The following is a 23,259-nucleotide window of genomic DNA, read 5'->3' on the forward strand; positions in this document are numbered from 1 at the left end:
TAGGGTTCCTGTGGATGGAGGAAGGCAAAAAATCTCTCCCATTCCTTGGCAGAATTCTGAAAAGGGTCTATCCGGTGCTCTGTATGTAGATCAAGCGAAATTTGAATTCTGAAATTTTAAACCGAACGTTAGTCGAGTCGCCGTAACGAACATTCAAATGCATTGAGGGAAGCCACACCTGCGGAGAGATCTCTTATCCAGCCGGAAGGCTTCTGTGAAGAATTCCCTGTTCCTTTCGTCGGGAAAAGCGTCCCGCATCCCTTCAGGAGAGCGAGCTAGGGGGAACGAGAATGCCAGTGTGGCTACTTGTGACAGTGACTCTGCTCAAAGCTCTACAGTTTTATAGCGGCAAATTCATCTTTAAAGAACTCTTATCCCGCGGTTCCAACTTGTAAGTACAAACAGCGAAACGAAAACAGCCATTGATGATGCTGATCCAGATCTGCAATTACAAAGCAGCGTAACTGAACGGCTACTTGATTAAAGAAGTTTGCATACCATCCTCTGAAGTATGTTAGCGGACTGTTTCAGAGAAAAATGTCCACGTTCCAATACATAATGAGTGAAAAGTAAAATAACCTAACTACGTTATATTTTACTAGTCCCTTGATATACAAGGTTAATCGAACTCCATCGATAAACTTTCGGAGGTTGTTCAAGGATACCCTCTGAGTATTTTGATGCAAAGGATGCACGGCCTCCGGAAACTTGTTACAGAGTTATTGCATTTCATTTGGTCAAGAAAAGGTTTGTTCGATAGTATTCTCCAATGGCCAGATCGGTCACAAGACATGCTATTAATGGACTTCCTCTTCTGCAGTGTGTCAAGAGCCTAACTTACGAGACTCCGGTGGATACTGACATGGACCTGATTGCTAGGATTGTCACAGCCACAAAAGTAGTAAGGAAAACTCCTGGAATTCATGGACATATAAGACAGGTGATAGTGCGTCGCTGCACAGTCTGCCACGATCTTGGTGGCCGAAAGTTAGGATAGTATCTGTAAGGGGACGGTTATGCGTTTGTTTCCTGTTGTAGTGCACACACACATAACAAATCAACCACACTGTGATGAAAGTGTACGTGTTTCGTCTGAGGGTTATTGCGTTACTCTGTGTTGTGTATTCTACCTTTAGGTTACTGCATATTACAGATTTATTGACTGCCATGAAGAATTTTTTATGGAAACAAGGGTGACTTCGGCAACAAACCTAATAAGTCACAATTACATAACTACTCTTCAACGGGCCGCCGGGGAACTTGGATCCTTATACCAAAATATCCAAAGAATATCCCTGAAGAATATTTGAAAGTTTTTCGGTGTAGCTCTGATTCGCACTATATGTACATCCACGGAAATGTGGCCCATGAAGCACCAGTCATCTATTTAACAAACTTTGTGGAGATGTTCCGTACATAATGGGTATTAAATTAAACTTTCATTCCAATTGAAACTGACGTCCATCACATGTGAGATGAAACTGCCTTCGGATATCAATACATTCCTGTATTTGTTATGGTATGGAAGCAAAAAGCGCCTAACATCATCCTAAGAAGTTTGTCCCCATGCCTCGAGCACATGCTGTACCAGTTGATCAAGACTGCTGGGTGTAGATCGTTACGAAAGTCTTTCCATCGCATACCACACATACTCTGTGGGTGACAGATAAGAGGGAAGGCCAGTACAGTATTCGCACATTTCTCAAGATTTTGGGATGTGAACAGCAGTGTAGGGATTTCCGTTATCTTGCTGGACTGTGCCATTCCGTATTCAGACATGAAGAATATGAATCGCTGCTTTTTATCCTGCCTTCATCAGTTTCCAAATTAGTCTTGTTATCATACTTAATAGGTCTTTACGTCACCTAGAAGTTGGAGAGGTATGGATCTAAAAAGTCACTGCTTCCTGCGACCTTTCACCATGTAATCTGCGGACATATTCGTCTCGATCTTTACATTTACAGATCAATAACAGAAGCAGTTCTGAGGTACCAGGTATCGACCAATGCTGAAACACCCATAGTTGTCCGTGGCGTAACTTCCGTAGGCGGTAACGCAGGCACTGACCATCGTAGGGATGGTGAATACTGTCCTGGGATACGTTATGCCACGCCTGCTTGAACGGTCCACACACGTGCTAGATTGGAGACAGCCGGCCGCGGTAGTCTAGCGGTTCTAGGCGCTCAGTCCGGAACCGCGCGACTGCTACGGTCGCAGGTTCGAATCCTGCCTCGGGCATGGATGTGTGTGATGTCCTTAGGTTAGTTAGGTTTAAGTAGTTCTAAGCTCTAGGTGACTGATGACCACAGATGTTAAGTCCCATAGTGCTCAGAACCATTTGGAGACAAGTCCAGAGATCGTGCTGGCCAGGGATGTTGCTGCACGTCTTGCAGAGCATGTTGAGTTTCACGGGCAGAATGTGGGCGAGCTTTATCCTATTGGAACAACACATCATCTTCCTGTTGCAATAACGGGAAAAGAATGGGTCCAGCAACATTCTACACCTTCTCAGCGCTGGTTAGCGTCCCATCAATTGACACCAAAGGCGAACTAGAGTTGTAGCTCATCGCTCCCTAGGGCATAAGGCCAGTCTGGGGCCATTGTGTCCTGGACGAATGCATTGTGCGAGGCAGCGCACCCAGGTCTAAGTCTTACGCGCAAACGATCATCATCCGCATTCAGGCAGAATATGCTTTCATCGCTGAAGACCACGGCACTCCATTCCATCTTCCAAGTGAACCTCTGGCGTTATCAGTTAAGCCGTGCACTTCGATGCTGTGGCATGAGTAGAAGACGGGCTAGAGATGTGTGTGCCCATGGTTCCGCTGCTAATAAACGGTTCACGACAGTTCGTGTTGACACGTCTGGGCTCACAGGCCCTTTTATCAATGCTGTGGTAGCTGTATACGATCTGCCACTGCTGCCCTTACAGCACAACGATCTTGGCGGGCGTCTGGTGCTGCTTGGACGTCCAGAACCTCGTCTGTGGGTGTGAAATGTTCATGTGACCACTGATACCAGTATCGTTGCATAACTGATGCAGCCCGTCCAGCTTGTGCGGCAGTTCTCCGAAAGGTCACGATCTGACCACTTTCAAACTTGCTCAGTTGGTTGTAGGAAGCACAAATGCCTCTCCGTGGCATGGTTGTCCGCTTCTATCACACGTTTCCACCCCATTGTTTCCACCACAAACAGAGCACGACTCATCGCCGGTCACCATAGAATCCCAGTTAATGTCCCACTTGACTGGCTCTACAACATGCAAGTCTGTGTTTTATGTGGTGTGGTGTGGGTGATAAGTGATACATGGGAACTTGCGATCACAACTGAGCTTCCAACAATCTGTTCCCGATGGTTCGCGGTGATACTTCTGCCCGGATTTCATCTGTTGCCGTTCGTCTATCCATGGGAGCTAGTGGAACAATCTTATTATCTTCTCGTGGCGTAGTCCATCTGGATAGACCTGTGTGTGCTCTTCTTGCCACAGTGCCGTCCTGAATCCATCTGGCCACTCCTTGTTCTGCAGTCCCTGCACTACAAGTAAGTGTCTGTACGATGTGACGGTATGGTGCTCCTATGACCATCATGACAATGACTGGACCTTTCTCAAAGGGCACGCACTCGTCACCTGGACATACTGAGTTGCGATCTCCATCTGAAAAATTCCAGTAACATTAGACATATCCAACAGACACACCCAACAGCGATCATATACTCACACCATTCTCAATCTGTAGGAGTGGCGTTTACATGGAACGAGAGTAAGCTCACATAAGATGAAATTTTATTCAACACATCCAACAGTTACGAAAATACTGGGCTACAAGTCTGGTAGCGATCGGCCAAGGTGTTTGTGACGTAACTCTTTCCTTTCCCGTCTGTGGTTCAAATGGTTCAAATGGCTCTGAGCACTATGCGACTTAACTTCTGAGGTCATCAGTCACCTAGAACCTAGAACTAATTAAACCTAACTAACCTAAGGATATCACACACATCCATGCCCGAGGCAGGATTCGAACCTGCGACCGTAGCGGTCGCTCGGTTCCAGACTAGCGCCTAGAACCGCACGGCCACTCTGGCCGGCTCCCGTCTGCGTATTTGATGTCTATTAACTTTGACTTCCATTGATAAATTACGCATGAAACTAAACGGTAAATGAGTTTGTTCTTGAGGTGTTCAAGTTTCATAGTCTAACACTTTCCATATCCATTAGTGTATGTATAGGCTAATTTTATTGTGCCAGAGTCTCTATTCTGATTTTGGGGTCAGAAGAGTCGTTAATTCACTTTATTATGTAAGTAGTTCACGCTGTTAAAAGTCCTTGGCGAGTAATAACTCGTCATTTTTTGAGAATGTTCCGGTACGACGTTTCGTCTTCCTTACTGTGCCCTTCTCCCGGAAACTGGCTGCACGGTATCAATACTTGAGAAGTTTTTCATAATCGACAATAGCTGCTACAGCCTACGTTCTTATGTGGATAAAGAGATCACTGTGTGGTAAGAGCGCTAAGATGAATATAATATTTCTTGTCACTACGTTTGGAGCTTCGCCGAGTAATCACAGGATTACTTATTACCAAGCATTAGATGTTAGACGAGAGAAGCTGAAACTGAGGAGCCGGAAACAAACAAGAACTAGGACGGAAGGGATATTGTGATTCAAATTGGAAAAAAATGGTTAAGTGCTCACATACGCGGCTATTCTGATATGTTTACAGCGACTCCCAGTGGAATTCTGATTGACTACGTAACTGTTTTACGCGCATCGATTGAATACTGATCGGAGACCTTCCGGAGCCGAAAATTGTTTACATCCGTTCGTAGTTAGCAGATGGCCTGAAACCGTCGATTCTGTTACTTCCCGCCTGACTGATCGGAAATTTCCGTAATAGAGCAATTACGTAATTCTGATTCCCGCTGGACGGGCAGTCCGCGCCGTTCCTGTAATCTACGGTCTGTAATTACCGGAGCTGTTTGGAGATTCATCATTAATAGCGCGGACTGCCACTAATCGCTTTACCTTTCAAGCATTGTCTTTTGCCACGTGGCTAATCTGTCTCACTTACAGAAGCTTCTACATGCTACAGGACACTTATTAGTTTATGTTTCGAATTTACTGATTCTCAGAATATATTTCTGCATATTATTTATCAATTTTTTAACTATCTTCCGCAAACACTATTATCAGGTATTTCAAAAATGGTATTCAGAAGCATGCGGGGCAGAGCTGCGTTTAATTAACAACAGTTAAAATTAAGTATTAGTGTATGCATGCTTTAAATCAGAAGGCCGTTGTGCAACGTATATGATCGAAATCAAAATGGGCTACATATCTAACCCAGAAGTATATACTATTACTCAAACACCCGAACTAAGTAGGCTGGATATACCCGACCTAAGAGGGTATTTAGAACCTGTACAGTCTTAATTCCTTCTACCGGTCTCCACCTTCACTATATCCCATATTGTCTTTATTTTGTTATCTGATAAGACTATCTTTTCCTTGTAATATATTTGCTTTGATGTCCATATTACAGTCTTTAATAGTTTGCAGTATTTCTTGTAATGTGCTATAGCATCTACATAAGAACTGTTTCGGACTGACAGATACAGTTTCCTTTTTGTTTTACAAGATACCCCTATACCTTGGGTAATCCATTGCTTCTTTGTAGACTTTACTCTAACCTTGGTTAGTTTTGGGGAAAAACAGTGTTAAAATAAGGTAACCACTTTATTAGCAAAAGCGTTATATCTTTCATTCATGCCATGAGCACTGTAAACATCAGTCCAGTGAATGTCTCTAAGGAGAGTCCTAAAATAATCAATTTTTGGCTTATTGATTATCGTCTTGAGCTCAGATGTAACTGATTTTATATCCTGTTCAGTGTTAACATTTAACAGAAGGAACTGCATGTCATGGTCTGAGAGGCCATTGACTATTCGTTTTGTAACATAATTTTTTTTCATTGGACTTTTCTATAAATATATTATCAATGGCTGTTTGTGAGAAATTGTCTACCCTAGTGGGGAACTTTACAGTGAGAATTAAGTTGAATGATAGTGTTACTAACTCAAATAAGTTCTTATTGGGAGAGTCTTTAAGGAAATCTACATTGAAATCACCAGCAACCACTATTTCTTTGGTTTTGGTTGTTAAATGGGCTAGTACAGCTTCAAGGTGGTTTATAAACAGATTAAAGTTACCTGCAGGTGCTCGATATACACTTAATATGATAAAGGATTTTTTGTGAAATTCTACTTCTGTTCCACATGCTTCCATATTCTGTTCTAGGCAAAATCTATGAATTTCTATGTTCTTAAATTTACGACAGTCCCTGATGAATGTGGCAACTCCTCCTTCCTCCATTTCTGCTCTACAAAAGTAAGATGCTAACCTAAACCCTGTAACACTTAAAAGTTCTATACCAGTGGTCACATGATGTTCAGAGAGGCAGATTGTCAGCTGGGTTTGAGGACTCTAATTCGTCTATGCAGATAATTAATTCATTAATTTTATTTCTCAGTCCTCGAATATTTTGATGCAATAAAGGTAACTGACATTTCACATTGACTGAATTAAAATTGGGTAGAGTTGAAATATCTTCTGACTGTTGAAAAATCTTAACCAATAGCTGTTTATGCTGATGTAATAAGCTAGAATTATGTCTTGGAATCTGGTAACTGTTTCTTTCTGAAACTGAAGGTTTGTCACAGTCCTAATCTCTCTTCAAATTTGGTTTCTTTCTGTCCTCCCTATCCTAAAAAAGGGTCTTTTCTGAACCCTATAACCACTGGTATTTTATCACTCATGACAGTGACTCCCCCCTTTAACTTGTCTACTATTTTCCCAGCCAGTTTACCCTTCCCTTTCGTGTTGAGGTGAAGGCCATGCCTAATATAATCCCACCTATTGAGAAATCAACAGGAACCACACCCATGTATGACCCTGCACCCGACATAAGTAGCCGTTCCAACTCCAAATTAACTTTCTTGACAGAAGAGTTCAAATGAGGTCGGTCATGGCACCCAAGAACAGATACAAACTCAACACTAGTATGCTTCGATGCTGATGGAATCTTTGCCAGGTCACACTCTATACTGTACCCAGGATCCCTGTCAATACTATTACCTGCCCCACCCACTATAACCACGGTGTCTGCCTAGTGAAATCTTTGAAAAGTGATCCTAAATCCTCTGTCACCTGCTACAGACCAGCACTAGGCTTAAAAAAATTGGTGACCTGGTATTCTGATCTTAGTTCATCCTGCAAAAGTTGGCCAATACCTCTTCCGTGGGAACTACCTAACAACAACACTTTCTTTCTCTTTACTGATTTCCCTACACTCTTACTTTTCAATTTGCTGCTGAAAGTTTGTTGTGCCCTGTCTACACCTGCAACTGCTTGAGGCTCACCAGCTTCTAACTGAAGCAACAGTTAAAATCTATTTTCCACATTCACCACGAAGCCGTCAGACAAAGTTCTTGGCCTGTTCCTCCTGTTGCCTGTTGCCACTTCCCACCTCTCTTTACCCTTCTCCCTCCTTAACCTGTCAAGATCTCCCCTGGCCTTGTCTAACTCAGCCTGAAGGGCGGTAATTTTTCCCTCCTGTTCTAGTATCTTTCTATCTCTACTACATAGCCTACAAAACCACTGATGAGTTCATTTACTTCCCCTATTCTCACGCCACAACAGTCACCCACATGGATAAAACTACAGCACCTGTCACACCTAAGCCCCGACCTGACAACTCTACGGAAAGTCAAGCACTTTTCACTCATGATAAATGTTATAGTTGATTAAGAATAATTCAGTTAAATTACAGATAAACACGAAAATATGGTTCCACAAATCTGGCCTATACGCGACTGTGTGTAAACAAAAACAACAGTGCAAAGTTTCTGAAACAACAACTCAAGCTGTACGCTACTTTCCGGGAATGTGAGTTAAATAATGAAGAGGTACGCTACAGTTAAATTGCTGGAGAGAGCAAAGAACAACTAAACGAAATTATATAGATTTGCCGTGGCAAAACGTTAACAGAACATACGACTGTACGATCTTTTACGCGTTTTCTGCTTTATTACGTAAAGAAAAATGAAACATTTAATGATACGCTTAAAAGGCACACTAATACACCTATTTACCACGTGGTCAGTACTAAATCTAAAATGACTCATCTTTACGAGAACACCAAAACTCGCGCTAGTCGCCTGGCTGCAGGGCTCCCAACCTTGCACCGTCCATCACTCTCACAGTGAAGTCTTCGAAGATGTTCCTTAAGTTCTGAAAACAGAAGAAAATCAGATGGGGCCAAGTCGGGATTGTGTGTAGGATGATCTATGACAGTGAACACAAGGCGTCGGCAGATGTCTCAGCGCTCGTGTGTAGTCTAGCATTGTCCTGCTGAGGGAGAGGGTGCTCCCTGCGTGTCGAACTCTTCGCATCCGAAACTCGATCACAGAACGCTGTTTCCCAACCACCGACATAGTTTCATTACACACGGCCATGTTACACGTTACAGTTCGGAGCGCTCTAGCGTCATAGAGCTGCAAACTTGTCGACATGAAGAATAAAGATGTGGAATGTTAATAACGTTTGTTTTATTTTATTTAAGAGTTTCCAGATAAAAAATTCGCAGGCATTTCTTTTTTAGCTCGCCCTCGTAATTTCAAGAACGTGTCACATTTTGGTAAATTCTTTCACAAAAGACTCACTAATCGTGAAACAGGAATCCGCAACTGTAGGCTGCGGGATTAAGTCTCGGCAAGGCCACGACACATGTCAACTGTCCGAAGCACCATGGTTATAATTTTAATTTCGTACATTTCATTCTGTAGGTAGAGCTCCTTGTTCAGGAAAAAACACCTCTGTGCTCAGTGGCGCAGATAGGGGGTTGTTGCGGGAAGTACGTTCTGCACCAGAACAAGTTCCCTGGAGACAACAAAACTAGCTAGATTCTGTGGCAAGTACTTTAAAAATATATTTTTAATATCTCATGTTCTGACAAGGACACGACAACGCCCCTGCAAGGGCTGGAGTTCATTCAGAAGTTCAAGCAAGGACACTGTGAAAAACATTGTACATTTTGCAAATTGTTAACTCGATTCGTGGAGGTATGTACCGTCTATGAAACTAATTGAAGGCAGTTTGTTTATTTGCCACACGCATTTCGCTTCATTTTCTTTGCGAAACATTATCAGTGGCTTGTAATACATGTTTCCTTTTATAAATACAATAAACTATTATGTGGTATATATAATATGCTGCTATATTACATTTTCGTGTTTTTCTCTTGTTTTTAGGTTAAAATCACCTTTTGTAGCACAAAGTTCGTAATGTGAACTTATCGTTCGGTGTTACTTACGATTTCCAGCACTAGTGACTCATATATGTAATCCTGGAGATACTCCAACAGGCCGATTTCTGGCGTTCTTTCAGCCACATTTGTCATGTCGCATATATCACTTGCAATTTCCATTTTTGTGATCAACACATGTGTGTTTTCTGTGTGTAGCGTTGCCAACTGTTGTTGTGTGTTTCTCTGTCTTTTGTTTGTGTTGTGTTCTTGTAACGCCGGAAATGCATATCCTCCTATTTCCATCTATTGTACTATAAATTTGTTTTCCTTATTTTTGTTACCTGAATATATGACATTTCTGTGTCTTTACATATTGTAATTGTTTTACTATTTGTATATATATATATATTTATGCATTTATGTCGATGTATAATTGGTTTGTTTCGTAAATATTATTTGTATTTTTACGCTGGGTCTTGCCTAGAGAAAACTGCTATCGAACGATTACATCGATAGGTCGTGTGAAGAATCAAAGTGTGTAGGATCTTTGGTAGTGTTAAGTCTGTCGCGTGGAGCGCGGGTAGAGAGGGAGTCTGGCTGGAGTAGCGAGTGGAGCAGGTGTGTTGTGTGAAGCTCCCGCGAGTTGCCGCGCTTTCGGGGTTTGGCAGCATGTAATTGCGCTCGACTTGCGATGATAGTTACTGACATGGTGTCGCGGACGGGAAGCATTAGCTGGCGCACATCAAGAGCCCGTTTCGTCTGGTGACCGTGTCGAGAAGAAGGCGCGCCAACATCCAGCTTCTGCAACATCGACGGCCGACAATGAGTGACTGTCGCCACCTCCTCGATCGACGGCTTCAAACCTTCAATCAACCAACAAGGAAGACTGGAAAGACGTAAAGTTTTAGAACTGTATGGCAGACCTCAGCTTTTAAACTTTTAAAATTGTTGCATCACAAAATTACAGCTACTTAGCATGAACCTTTGTTGCTCATTGTCCCAATTGCATTACCAAGCAGGGTCCCTTCCTTTTCCGGAATGAACCCTTGTGTCGTTGAAATTCAAACGCCAGCATTAAAGTAATATTATAGCATTTCACTGCTTTAATTTCAAAGTTCAGTTAAAGTATTCACAGCTGGCTACAATATTTAGATTACACAAGCACGAATTAAGAGTGCGAGTTTTGTTACCGTATATTAGCTTACCTGTGACTGCAGCTCAGCTTGGTACGTACTAAATTTTACTACTGTTAATTGTTCAGAATCATTTAATTCAAGTTCAAAGATAAATCTCCTACTTCTAAATTGCGTCGATTCAAGTAGCTTTTGAAATGATTGTTGAAATAGCCCAAGACTAACCGTATTTTACTGAATTTTGATGTGCTTCACAAACAAAGCTCACTATTAATTTCAGTCACTAACTTAACTTTCAATTTTCCGGTTTTATTAATTCTTTTGCTAAATTAAGTCAGAGTGTAGCGAAATTTATTACTTCTTACAAACTTTCAGTTTTCACACTACACTTGTCAACCTTCAGTTGCCACGCTTCTAGTGCTAATTATATGTGTAATAATCTTTCTTTTTCAGTTACTATAGTAATTGTCCTTAGGACTGGCGACCGTAATTTCCCCCAAATCTCAAATATCTAATTACCGCTGGTTGATTGTTAACGTAACGGCCGCACATTTACTTTCTTTATTAACTTTACCCCTATTTCAAATTTAATTTCCACCAGTTTCATTAGCATTTTTCCTTTCATTTAGATGTAACCCTTTCCTCCCTCTTAACCGACAAATTAACCTCGGTGACGACTGCTTTTCCCAAATTTCCATTAGGTACACACGGTTTAATTTGTCACTGTCATTAAGGTCGATAAGTGAGGGGGAGGTTACATTCTGATATTTTCCATTTGTTGCGTTTGTATGTGTGGGTATTTTGCTACGTGTAAATGTGTTATATACCTTTATGTGTATGGGGGGAGGGGGAGGGAGAGAGAGAGAAAGACGAAAGAGTATGTACATTATGTCACCTTCAGACCTGCGTATTGTAATGTCGAAACTGCTTGCCTAATAAATAAAACCAAAATAACGGTTGTTGGAAATCAACCAGCTGACGTCCCGCACTCCAGACATACAATGGAGTTACATTTTATTCTCGTGTTAACTCAATATTTATAGTACTATTTTCTTTTTGCTCTTCCTGTGTCTGGATGTTGTCTGTTTCTAAAATCAGGTTTCCTTTGTAGTGGTTATCTGTTTTTCTACTGATGTCGTATTTGAGCCCTTTCTATAATTGCTGTGTTTCTTTCACTGTTAATTCTGTATCAGTGGGATTTATTAATTTTGCGTGAGATTGGTGGTGGTGGTTGTGTTGCACTTTATCATGTTTTTTCTTTCTGGTTATTTTTGTTAGTGAGTGTTCTGATTTTTCGTTTGTGTTTGTTCTGTACATATTGCATTGTTCTTGCTATAATGTGTTCAGTTTCTTGTATTGTGTTGATCATCACTGTTGGGTGGTAACAAATACTGATAACTCAAGATGTACGTCATGTAACATCCTATTAAGTATGAATTTCTCACTATAAAGCGATTTGATTTAATTTTTTAACCAAGTGATTTCTGCAAATGATTTCATTCTTTGTGCTACCAAAGAATTATTTCTGACCTTCAAAGTAATGTAACTCAGCATTACATAGTTTATTGTACAGGTCTGATTGAATTAAATGTGTTGGATGGTCTTGTAGAGTCTGAGACGGATATTCTTGAAACATTTGTATAACTTGACGGGAAATGCCTGACATGGCTGTATTATCGTTATTTTTCTGTTTCCTGTCTTTCCCTTAGTTGCTTTTAATTCGTGGAGGTATGTGCCGTCTATGCAACTAACTAATTGAAGGAATTTTGTTTAGTTTAGTTATCCTACGCATTTCGCTTCTTTTTACTTGGGAAGCATTATCAGTGGCCTCTAATACATGTTTATTTTTATCCATACAATAAACTATTGTGTGATAGATATATTGTAATATGCTGCTATATTACATTCTGTCGTGTCTTTCTCTTGTTTTTAGGTTAAAATCGACTTTTGTAGTAGAAAGTTCGTAATGTGAACTCATTGTTCGGTGTTACTTAACGATTTCTAGCGCTATTAAGTCATATGTGTTGTTCTGTAGATGTATTCGTTATTTTCCATACTCCAGCAGGCCGATTGTTTGTCTTTCTTTCACCCACGTTTGTCATATCGCATATATCAAGTGCAGTTTCCATTTTTGTGATCAACATGTGTGTGTTTTCGGTGTGTAGTGTTGCCAACTCTTGTTGTGTGTTTGTCTGTCTTTTGTTTGTGTTGTGTTATGGTTTGATATTTTCCATTTGTTGCGCACGTGAGGGTGCGTGTGTGTGTGGGTGTGTATTTTGCTACGCGTAAATGTGTTATATACGTTTATATGTGTGTGTATAAGGGGGGGTGGAGGGAAAGAGAGAGAGAGAGAGAGAGAGAGAGAGAGAGAGAGGGGGAGAGAGGGAAAGAGGGAAAGAGAGAGAGATAGAGACAGAGAGAATGAGCGAGTGAGAGAGGGAAGGGAGGAAAGAGATTCATTGATCATTTATCCTGGTTACATTTCCGTTTGTTATTGTTTTGGTGGCTAGCAAGATCAGAGAGTTATTGCTTATATGGATTTGGTCGCGAGTATCCTCTTTTCCACTCAAATGGCGCTTTGTATGTCAAAGTTTTCTTGCAATGTCAGGATCTTTTTGTTGTGATTATACACTCTGATAACTGTTGTGTCACATTTCATGCTGGATGGTTCTTATCCATGTTTTATCAGGTGTTTGTCGAAGGTACAATGGTATTTTCATATTTCCAACTTCTTATACATTCTTTATAGAACATGTTAGAGAACATGCACACCTCAATACCCACTGCAGGTATAATAAACTAAAAGAAGAAAACTTACTGACATAAAACAGACTACCTGCAGACAATATTAACGGAATAACTACTACCCTGAAAGTAATCATATCTCAAAATAACTTCTAGTTTGAAAAGGAATTTTATTTACAAGACGACGTGCTTCCAGTGGGATCCCCAATTTCAGGAAATGTTGGCAAACATATTCATCAGCCACATAGAAAACACAATCTTTGACACAGTCAATAGAGAAAGGATATAAAAGTGTTTACTGGTACAGATACGTGGACGACATAATCAGTATGGCAGATGAACGACCAGAGAAAATTGATAAACTTCATATAGATATAAACAACATACATAAAATATTCAATTCAACATGGAAAAAGAAGCACAAAAGCAAACACATTTCAAGGGTACAACAATAAAGAGAGACAACATTAAACACACATTTTACATCTTCAGATAGCCAACAATCACAGACATAATTATAGATGCTTCATCCAACCACCTGCAAAATAAAAAATAAGCGACCCTACGACACATGTTACACAGACTAAATAACATCCCACTGAGCAATGAAAACTATGAAAAAGAATTACAAAGAATTCAACTCATAGCCACAAACAATGGTTACAACATCCATATAGTACAAAAACCCAACGACAAATTAAAAACAGAACTAAAGAACAATCAAAACAAGCAGAGAACACAAACACCAAAGAACCCCACAGAGACTACAGCACACACGGAAGCACAAAACAATAAACTCATTATTGAGAACGACAATTTGCAACAATTTTTCACAAACACAACATTTATTGAGGTAAGTTCACAAGGTTGATGACAGAACAACAAACGAAAAGGTAACAATAACGATGCTAGTAAAAGTCTCCTAATTGAGGCAAACAAAAGTTCACTTCTAATTTTCCACAAAGATTCGTGGTGACGCACACTCACTAGTAAGAGTCCAATTCAGATACGAAGACAGAATGTTCAGCGGTCGAAGTACACGAGGTCGGCATCCGGAGTGAACTGAACTTTGGGGCTGGTTCTAGCCACTAAACAGCTGTCTCCAGCCGATCAAGTTTTGGCATACTGATACTTCCTGCAGGCCGTGGCTCGAGCTCCCCCTGCTGGAAGTAGTGCCCGGAATGTCTGTTTCCATTAGCTTGTATGTAAATAGCCGGTGTTTACTGTAGTGCTTTTGGTACGCCTTGAGCATAGACAACCTTGTCCTCTGTGGTGTAATATGGGTTGCCGGCCCCCATGGGCTACCTTGGCTCCGGTATAATACTCATGACATGAATAACAGAAAAAAATGGTACACTCTTCCATGTAAACACAAAGCAACACACAAGATAGCAAATATACTAAATAAAAAGGGATTACACATAGCTTACAGAACAAGAAACATACTCAATCACATTTACAAACAACAGACAAACTAGACAAATACCAGCTGAAGTACCAAGAATGGCAAGAATATAAATCAATATATCTAGGGATGACAAGCAGGAACTTCAAAACTAGATATAAAGTTGGAAATCTGGAAACAGCCATTCTACCTTCGCCGAACACTTGATAAAACATGGATCTGAACCATCCAACATGGAATGTGACATAAGAGTTATCTTAGTGAATAAAACACATTTACACACACACACACACACACACACACACACACACACACACACAACAAATGGAAAATATAGAACCACAGGACAACACAAAGAAAAGACAGAAAAATACACAACAGTTGGTAACACTACACACCGAAAACACGCACATGATGATCACAACAATGGAAACTGCAAGTGATATATACGATATGACAAATGTGGGTGAATGAACGCCTGACATCGGCCTGCTGGAGTATGGAAACTAACGAATACATCTCCAGGACCACACACATGAGTTAACAGCGCTGGAAATCGTAATAACAGCGAACGATATGTTCACATTACGAACTTTGTGCTACAAAAGTTGATTTTAACGTAAAAACAAGAGAAAGACACGACAAAATGTAATATAGCAGCATATTATATCTACCATATAATAGTGTATTGTATGTATAAAATGAAACATGTATTACAGGCCACTGGTAATGCTTCCCAAATACAAAGAAGCGAAACGGGTATGGCAACCAAACAAACTGCCTTCAATTAGGTACATAGACGGTACACACCTCCACGAATTTAAAGCAACTAAGGGAAAGACGGAAAACAGAAAAAAAGGCATCCCTCCGATCTGTGCGTACTGCGTGCTCTTGCAACTGTTCCACGGGTCAACAGAAACCTTCGATCTTACTCGTCGGCTTTGACCCGTGACGTAAGCGTGTTGTGGTGTGTGACGTCATTACGGCGCGGAGTTTGTTTTGCGATTGTGGCGTGTTTGTAGATGTCTTGTTTTTGTTTGTGGTGCTCTCTGGTGGTGTGTTCATGGTTTTCGTTTGTTTTAATTTAATGCTCATTGCTGTACGTCGGGTGAGTTTGTTATTGAGTGTATTTGGTTGTGGTTTTTTGTTTAGGAATGGATATGAAAGACCGCCTTAATAGTGTTCGGTTGAGGGCGATGATGGGCGACACAGCGTTAGAACTTATCAAGTTCTTACAACTATTCGGTTTAATCGCCGAAGTTGTTAAGTGTTCTCTTTGCCTTGAGGCGATGAAATTGGTTAAAGTTCCGGCCTCTCGGACCAGCGACGGATACATGTGGTGTTGCCGGAAAGATGGCGTATGGCGTTCTATAAGGCGTGGTACCTGGTTCGAGAAGTCTAGATTGGGCATGCGTGAGATTGTGCTTGTTACATATTATTTTTGTTATAGATGCCCACAGAGTTTTTGCGCGTTTGAGACTGGTGTGAGTGAGAGGACTGTTTTAGACTGGTATTCCTTTTGTCGTGAAGTGTGTTCGGAATTTATTAAGTACAGGGGTAAGTTGGGTGGGCATGGGGTGCTTGTGGAGGTGGACGAGTCGCAGTTTGGTAAAAGGAAGTATGGGAGGGGGAAGTCTGTGGCTGGTCTTTGGGTGTGGGGGGCTGTTGTTCACGGGGGTGGGGGTACTGAATGTGTTTTTAGGGTTGTGGAGGGGAGGTCGAAGGCTGAATTAGTGGGGTTAATTGAGGAGTATGTAGAGCCCGGGTCCACAATAGTTTCTGATGCTTTTTCTTCTTATAGGGGGTTGGGTGACAGGGGATTTAATCATTTAGTAGTGAACCACAGTCTAGAATTTAAGAATTATGATACTGGGGCTTGCGCTAACACAATTGAGGGGATGTGGGGGGCGGTTAAGTCAGTTCTTGGGAGGGGGAAGAGGCGCTCTTCCAACCTTCAGTCTCATTTAGATGAGTACTGTTGGCGGAAGAGTGTCCCAGAGGCCTATTGCATTTTTCGGGTTTTTTTAAGGGCTGTGGGTAAAATGTATAGGCCGAAAGTGGTTAGTTAGGGTGCATTTGTGTGTGATTGTGGTGGCCAATCTAGTTTCTGGGGCTGGAACTTTTTTGAGGTAAGTTCCGTTTTTTTTGTTTTTGATGTATGTTTTGTGTCAACAGAAATATCTGATCTCACGCGTCGGCTTTGACCCGTGACGTTAGGGACCTACACATTGATCTGTAGCGTAGCACTGAATACGAGGTTAGGTTGGGAGTTTTTTTTTGGCGGGGGGGTCAGGGGGGAGCGCAGCCCCCCCCTGCCTGGCCTCGAGTACCACTTGTTTATTATCTTTGTTTGCTATCAATGTTAGCAGATTGTTCTTGTGAAACCTTTGTGTCGTTTATGGTCAGGTCAACGGAATTGTTCGATCGTAATTTATGTGATCGCAAGCTGTTGTAGATGTATGTAGGTGTAAGGGAAGTGTTGGTTTTTTAGGTTGGTGTTGGGGGATGTGATCGGTAGGTTCTGTTGAGCTATATAGGTCAATGGAAGTGTTCGATCGTAATTTATGTGATCGGGAGCTGTTGTAGATGTATGTAGGTGTAAGAGAAGTGTTGGTTTTTAAGTTTTGTATTGGGGGATGTGATCGGTAGGTTGTGTTGAGCTACATAGGTCAACGGAAGTGTTCGATCGTAATTTATGTGATCGGGAGCTGTTGTAGATGTATGTAGGTGTAAGGGAAGTGTTGGTTTTTTAGTTTTGTATTGGGGGATGTGATCGGTAGGTTCTGTTGAGCTATATAGGTCAAGGGAAATGTCCGATTCTGGATAGGAATGTGTTTTTTTGTATTTGGTCAGTTTTGTAATGTTGATTTATTTCGTTGTATTGCGTGGTTTTGTATGGCGGTCGGTGGCTACATTTGTGTATATTTAGTTTGTCCCCACCCAAAAACCCCTAATTTCCCACGCTTGTCCCGTTAGTCATTAGGCTTTTTGTGAAACTTGTGTATTTCAGTGTTTATAATACGTATGCGATGTTTTTATATCCGCCATATTGGAATTGATGTTTATGGTCGTTTCCGCTACATTTGTGACGTCATGGGTCAAAGCCGACGGGTAAGATCGGACGCTTAGTTATCTTAGTGAATAAAACACATTTACACACACACACACACACACACACACACACACAACAAATGGAAAATATAGAACCACAGGACAACACAAAGAAAAGACAGAAAAATACACAACAGTTGGTAACACTACACACCGAAAACACGCACATGATGATCACAACAATGGAAACTGCAAGTGATATATACGATATGACAAATGTGGGTGAATGAACGCCTGACATCGGCCTGCTGGAGTATGGAAACTAACGAATACATCTCCAGGACCACACACATGAGTTAACAGCGCTGGAAATCGTAATAACAGCGAACGATAGGTTCACATTACGAACTTTGTGCTACAAAAGTTGATTTTAACGTAAAAACAAGAGAAAGACACGACAAAATGTAATATAGCAGCATATTATATCTACCATATAATAGTGTATTGTATGTATAAAATGAAACATGTATTACAGGCCACTGGTAATGCTTCCCAAATAAAAAGAAGCGAAACGGGTATGGCAACCAAACAAACTGCCTTCAATTAGTTACATAGACGGTACACACCTCCACGAATTTAAAGCAACTAAGGGAAAGACGGAAAACAGAAAAAAGGCATCCCCCCGATCTGTGCGTACTGCGTGCTCTTGCAACTGTTCCACTACATGTGACTCTTTTTGAGGCCTTAAAATGTTTTTAAACTTCTACCCCTTTCTATCCGCAGATTGATGATCCTTCTGTATAGATAGGAGCCACAATGAAGAGATACACAGTGGAGGGCTCACTACGAAGGAGTTAATCCTCTGTTTCAGTGCTGTAAAAAGACTAGCGATGCCACCGCTCAACTACCTGATTCTTCGGAAACTATAGAAACCAGAGAGGCTGTTCAGACTCTGTTGCCTGCGTCGTGGTGATTTCTTGTTTTTATTGTTTTGTTGTAGATGGAGTACAATCTTAGTAGAAGTCAACCATGTTCTAAATTATTTACAGACTTTTGGGTTCAGCTTCGTATTGTGTACCGCTAAGATGAGAAGTCTAAAGTTCTTTTTGTAAGACAAGAGAAATTACCTTGTTGCCGAAGCACTTTCATTTGCGTAGGACTCATGTGACGAGATGGTCGTTCCTGTGGACAGAAGTAGAAATACCGGGAAGAAGGAAATGGTGCCTGGAAAGAAGGCTGCAGACGATACGCTGACTTTGTACCAGAAACTGAAAAGGTAGATGTTAGGGTGCATCGGCAGGATTCGACAAGAAATCGATACTCGAAAAGTCATGGAACGTATATCATTTCGTTCTGCTGTTTTGGAGGCCAGAAATCTGATTAAAACATTCGAAACGTAAATTAAAGCGATTCTAAAAAGTTTAGTTGGCGGTTGCAAGAGATTTCTGAATATGGTGTCCTTGTAGAAATTCCGAGCCTAAGAAGATTTCTGCTAGCTACCAAAGATGCAAAATAAGAGTCTCTTGGTTGGACGTCTTTAAAATTCTTACAGATTGTGACTGAATATGGATTTTCTGAATCTGTTGCAAACCACAATTTGGTGCAGAGATTTTTCTTAACTTTGAGTGCTTCGACAGCGTCACGTGAGAGGAGTTTCTAAAAGCTCGAACTTATCACGAATTATCTTAGGCCCACTACGAGTTAAGTACGACTCTCTAATTTGGAAGTTTTGTTACTCGTAAATAGTGTAGCCGAAAGTATCGATTTTGATGACACAGTTCCAAAATTTCAAGAAAAAGAAGGAAGAGATTCTAAGCTGCATATTAAAGTCACCTATCACTAAGAAGATTTTGATTACTTGTACTGCTTCGTTAATAATCAATCGATCTGTGTTATTTATTCAAATATGCTTTACTTAATTCTTCCCAGTCATAAAAACTCTTTACAAATTAACAGTATACTTTGCATACTTGAGGACTTGTGTTAAAAATTTACTCCGCAAAAACAATATTTTATATTTTTGTCCGTGTGGGGAGGGAGTTAAAAGTCCACACTGCCTAGCTATGTCACTGTCGGTGTTGCGCTCCAAGTTCCAAGTGGGCGTTTGCAACCAGCCGAGATACATACGGATCACATGCAGACGCTGTGATGTGATAATTGTGGTGGAACCTGTCATCAGGCTGCCGGTAAGCCAGCACATTACTGCCACATTACTGACAAGTGCAATAAACATGCCACACAGTATATAAGCGTAGGCTTTCACGACTGGAGTCGATTTCGATAATATTGCTACATAGCACAGCACAGAATGGCGCTCCCCAGTCGAGTAATTTTCGGAGGACTGCGTTCTGTCACAGCTCATCTTGCTGGAGGGGACACGAATACTCCCGGACCAGCCAGCAAAATTGTTCGGCATCCTGCATGCTATTGGGACAGTTTCCTGGCGGTATGTTTGTGCTCTCAATCGTGAGTCGCTTGGTGCCGTTTACGTCCCGCATGGTGTTGATTATGGCCCTTCTGAGCCCATCGATTCCACAATCGCATGATATTCCAAACGCAGGCAGCAATAGCGATTTCCGACAATTGCTAGCAGGTGTTTCTCCTTCTTACACGGGACGTAACACAGTCATCTCACCAAACAACCAATATTAAAATGCGATTTCTGAATTAGAAATCCACTACATTTTCTTTCCTTGTATACACAATGGCATTGTTTTTGTGCACTTTGTGAGGATGTGCTGAAACGCTAATTATTTACGTATCCAAACATGGACTGTTCAGTTTGACGTTAGTTGCATGCCCCCTTCACGGTGTTGCAGTTTTAAGGGGCAGCAATTTAGATAAAGTGCACGTAACTGACAAGCGCAATATATTCTTCTGTGTGAACATTCACACTGATGAAGGATAATTTCATCACATCATGACGCAGTAACACACTCAGAGGAATTTAATGAAATTCTACACTGTTTCTGCAGAGTAACTGGCTCCCGTGCAGAAAGTAGACCGACGATACGCGTGCTGCGTACTGACACGGCGGGTCACGTACTTGTGATGCGGGTAATAACTGTTTAGTCTGCCATACGAGGGTATTCATATGCGTGCAACGCGTGAAATAACCACTTACACAAATGTAGATTATTATATATGGCAAAACGTTTGTGTAAAATATTCTATGCATGCCTTAGCTCTGGCACGCCTGTATTTGCTCGCTTTTAAATAAAACACTCTCTTCGTGTGCTAATTGCGTTACTAGATTGAGTGGAAATTGTATACGCAAAATGGATGACCATAGCAAATATCGCCATGCATTGTAATACGAAATGTATATTGGTCTTTGAAAGAAACAAAGCCGAAAAATTGAATATTTTTATCATTCAATATCCGTATATCAGGAGGACATTTGCGAATCCTGTTGCAGTGGGAAAACTGTGAATCATGTTTCCAGAGTACAAAACATGTAGAACAGTTTCAATTTGCTATTATTGCCATCATTCGTTTATTATTGTACAGTGTTAAAATTACTTACACTCAAAGGAAACTCTCTGTAACAACGACTGCTTTATTATGACCCAGAGGAGCTCGTTAGAGAAACCCTCCCTTGGGATCAAAGACACGATTTGCCAGATAAATCAGCGACAGTGTCCTCAGAGAACGTTCGTCATCGCAGATCAGAGTAGAAAAGGTTAATATGATTTTAGTAAACTGCAGGAGCATCCAAGGAAAGGTCCCAGAATTAGGATCGCTTATTGAAGGTAGTAAAGCACACATAGTATTAGGAACAGAAATTCTGTCGAAACCGGACGTTAATGAAAACGAAATCCTAAGTTCAGATTGGAATATTTATCGTAAGGCTAGGTTAGTCGCAAATCGTGGCGGCGTGTTTATTGTAATAAATAATTCGATAAAATCTAGCGAGGTTATCACGGATTCCGATTGTGAATTAATCTGGGTGAAGTTAAGCATCAAAGATCCGTCAAAAATGGTAATCGATTGCTTTTCATAAACCGCCTGGATCAGGAGCTCTAGTGGTAAAGCGCTTCAGGCAGAATTTGTAGAATATCGTTACGTATTTTCCTGATCTTGTCGTTGTAATAGGGGTGACTTCAACTTGCCAGTTATAGATTGGGAGTTTCATGTTATCAAAACTGGTGCCCGACACAGAGATTCGTGTGACATTTTTCTGGATGTCTTGCCCAAAATTTACTTTGAGCAGATAGAGAACTAACTCGTGAGGGTAACGTCTAAGACCTCCTGCCAACAAAGACACCTGAACCTATCGAAAAAGTTAACGTATAGGAAGGTATCAGTGATCGTAAGGCTGTGATAGCATCTATGACAAGGGATATGACAAAGAATGTTAAGAAAGGAAGGAAGATAATTTTGCTTAACAGGAGTGACGGGATAGAAATCTCAAAGTATCTGAGCAGTCAGCAGCAAATATTCTGTGATGAGGACGAAGATGTGGCAAACAAATGGAAAAAATTCAAAGGAATCGTGCAAAATCCCCTAGACAAATTTATTCCGAGTAAGGCCTTAAGGGATGGGAAAGACCCATCATGCCATAATAGCCTTGTTAGAAAACGGCTACGTAAACAAAGAGAACTTCACCTGAGACTCAAGAGAAGTAAAATCCTAGCTCAGAAACAAAAACGAAACGAAGCGAAAATGAGCGTAAGGAGACCTATATCGTTGACGTCAATCTGTTCTAGGATTATGGAACACGTCTTACGCTCAAGAATTATGACGTACTTGGAGAAGGAAGATTTTCTCTATTAAAATCAACATGGATACTGCAAACAGAGATCCTACGAAACTAAGCTCGCTCTGTTTCTCCATGAGATGCCCAACACATCACTCTTAACGGAACAAAATCGACAGATGTAAAGGTAACTTCCGATGTACCCAAAGAAGTGTAATAGGCTTCAAATGGCTCTGAGCACTATGGGACTTAACTGCTGTGGTCATCAGTCCCCTAGAACTTAGAACTACTTAAACCTAACTAACCTAAGGACATCACACACATCCATGCCCGAGGCAGGATTCGAACCTGCGGCCGTAGCAGCCCCGCGGTTCCGGACTGCGCGCCTAGAACCACTAGACCACCGCGGCCGGCAAAAGTGTAATAGGACCGCTATTGTTTGAAGTATGTATATTGATCCAGTAGAAAGAGTCGGGTGCTGTCTGAGGCTGTTCATGGTTGTCTATAACAAAACAACAACGCCAGAAGATAGTAACGATTTGCAGAATGACGTCTAGAGAATTGATGAATGGTGCAGGCTCTGGCAGTTGACCCTGAACAATAAATGTAATATATTACGCATTCATAGGAGACGAAATCCACTACTGTATAGCTACACTATTGATGACAAACCTCTGGAAACAGTATGTGTCGAAAAATATCTAGGAGTAACTATCTGTATCGACTTCAAGTGGAATGACCGTATAAAACAAATAGTGGAAAAGCAGATGACAGACTCAGATTCAAAGGAAGTATCTTAAGGATCCACTCATCCACGAAGGAAGTGGCTTATAATGCGCTTGTTCGACCCATTCTTGAGTATTGTTCATGTATCTTTGATCACTACCAGACAGGACTGATACAAGAGATAGAGAAGATCCAATGAAGA

This window comes from Schistocerca cancellata, chromosome 1 (genome assembly GCF_023864275.1).
Source record: "Schistocerca cancellata isolate TAMUIC-IGC-003103 chromosome 1, iqSchCanc2.1, whole genome shotgun sequence".
NCBI lineage: Eukaryota > Metazoa > Arthropoda > Insecta > Orthoptera > Acrididae > Schistocerca > Schistocerca cancellata.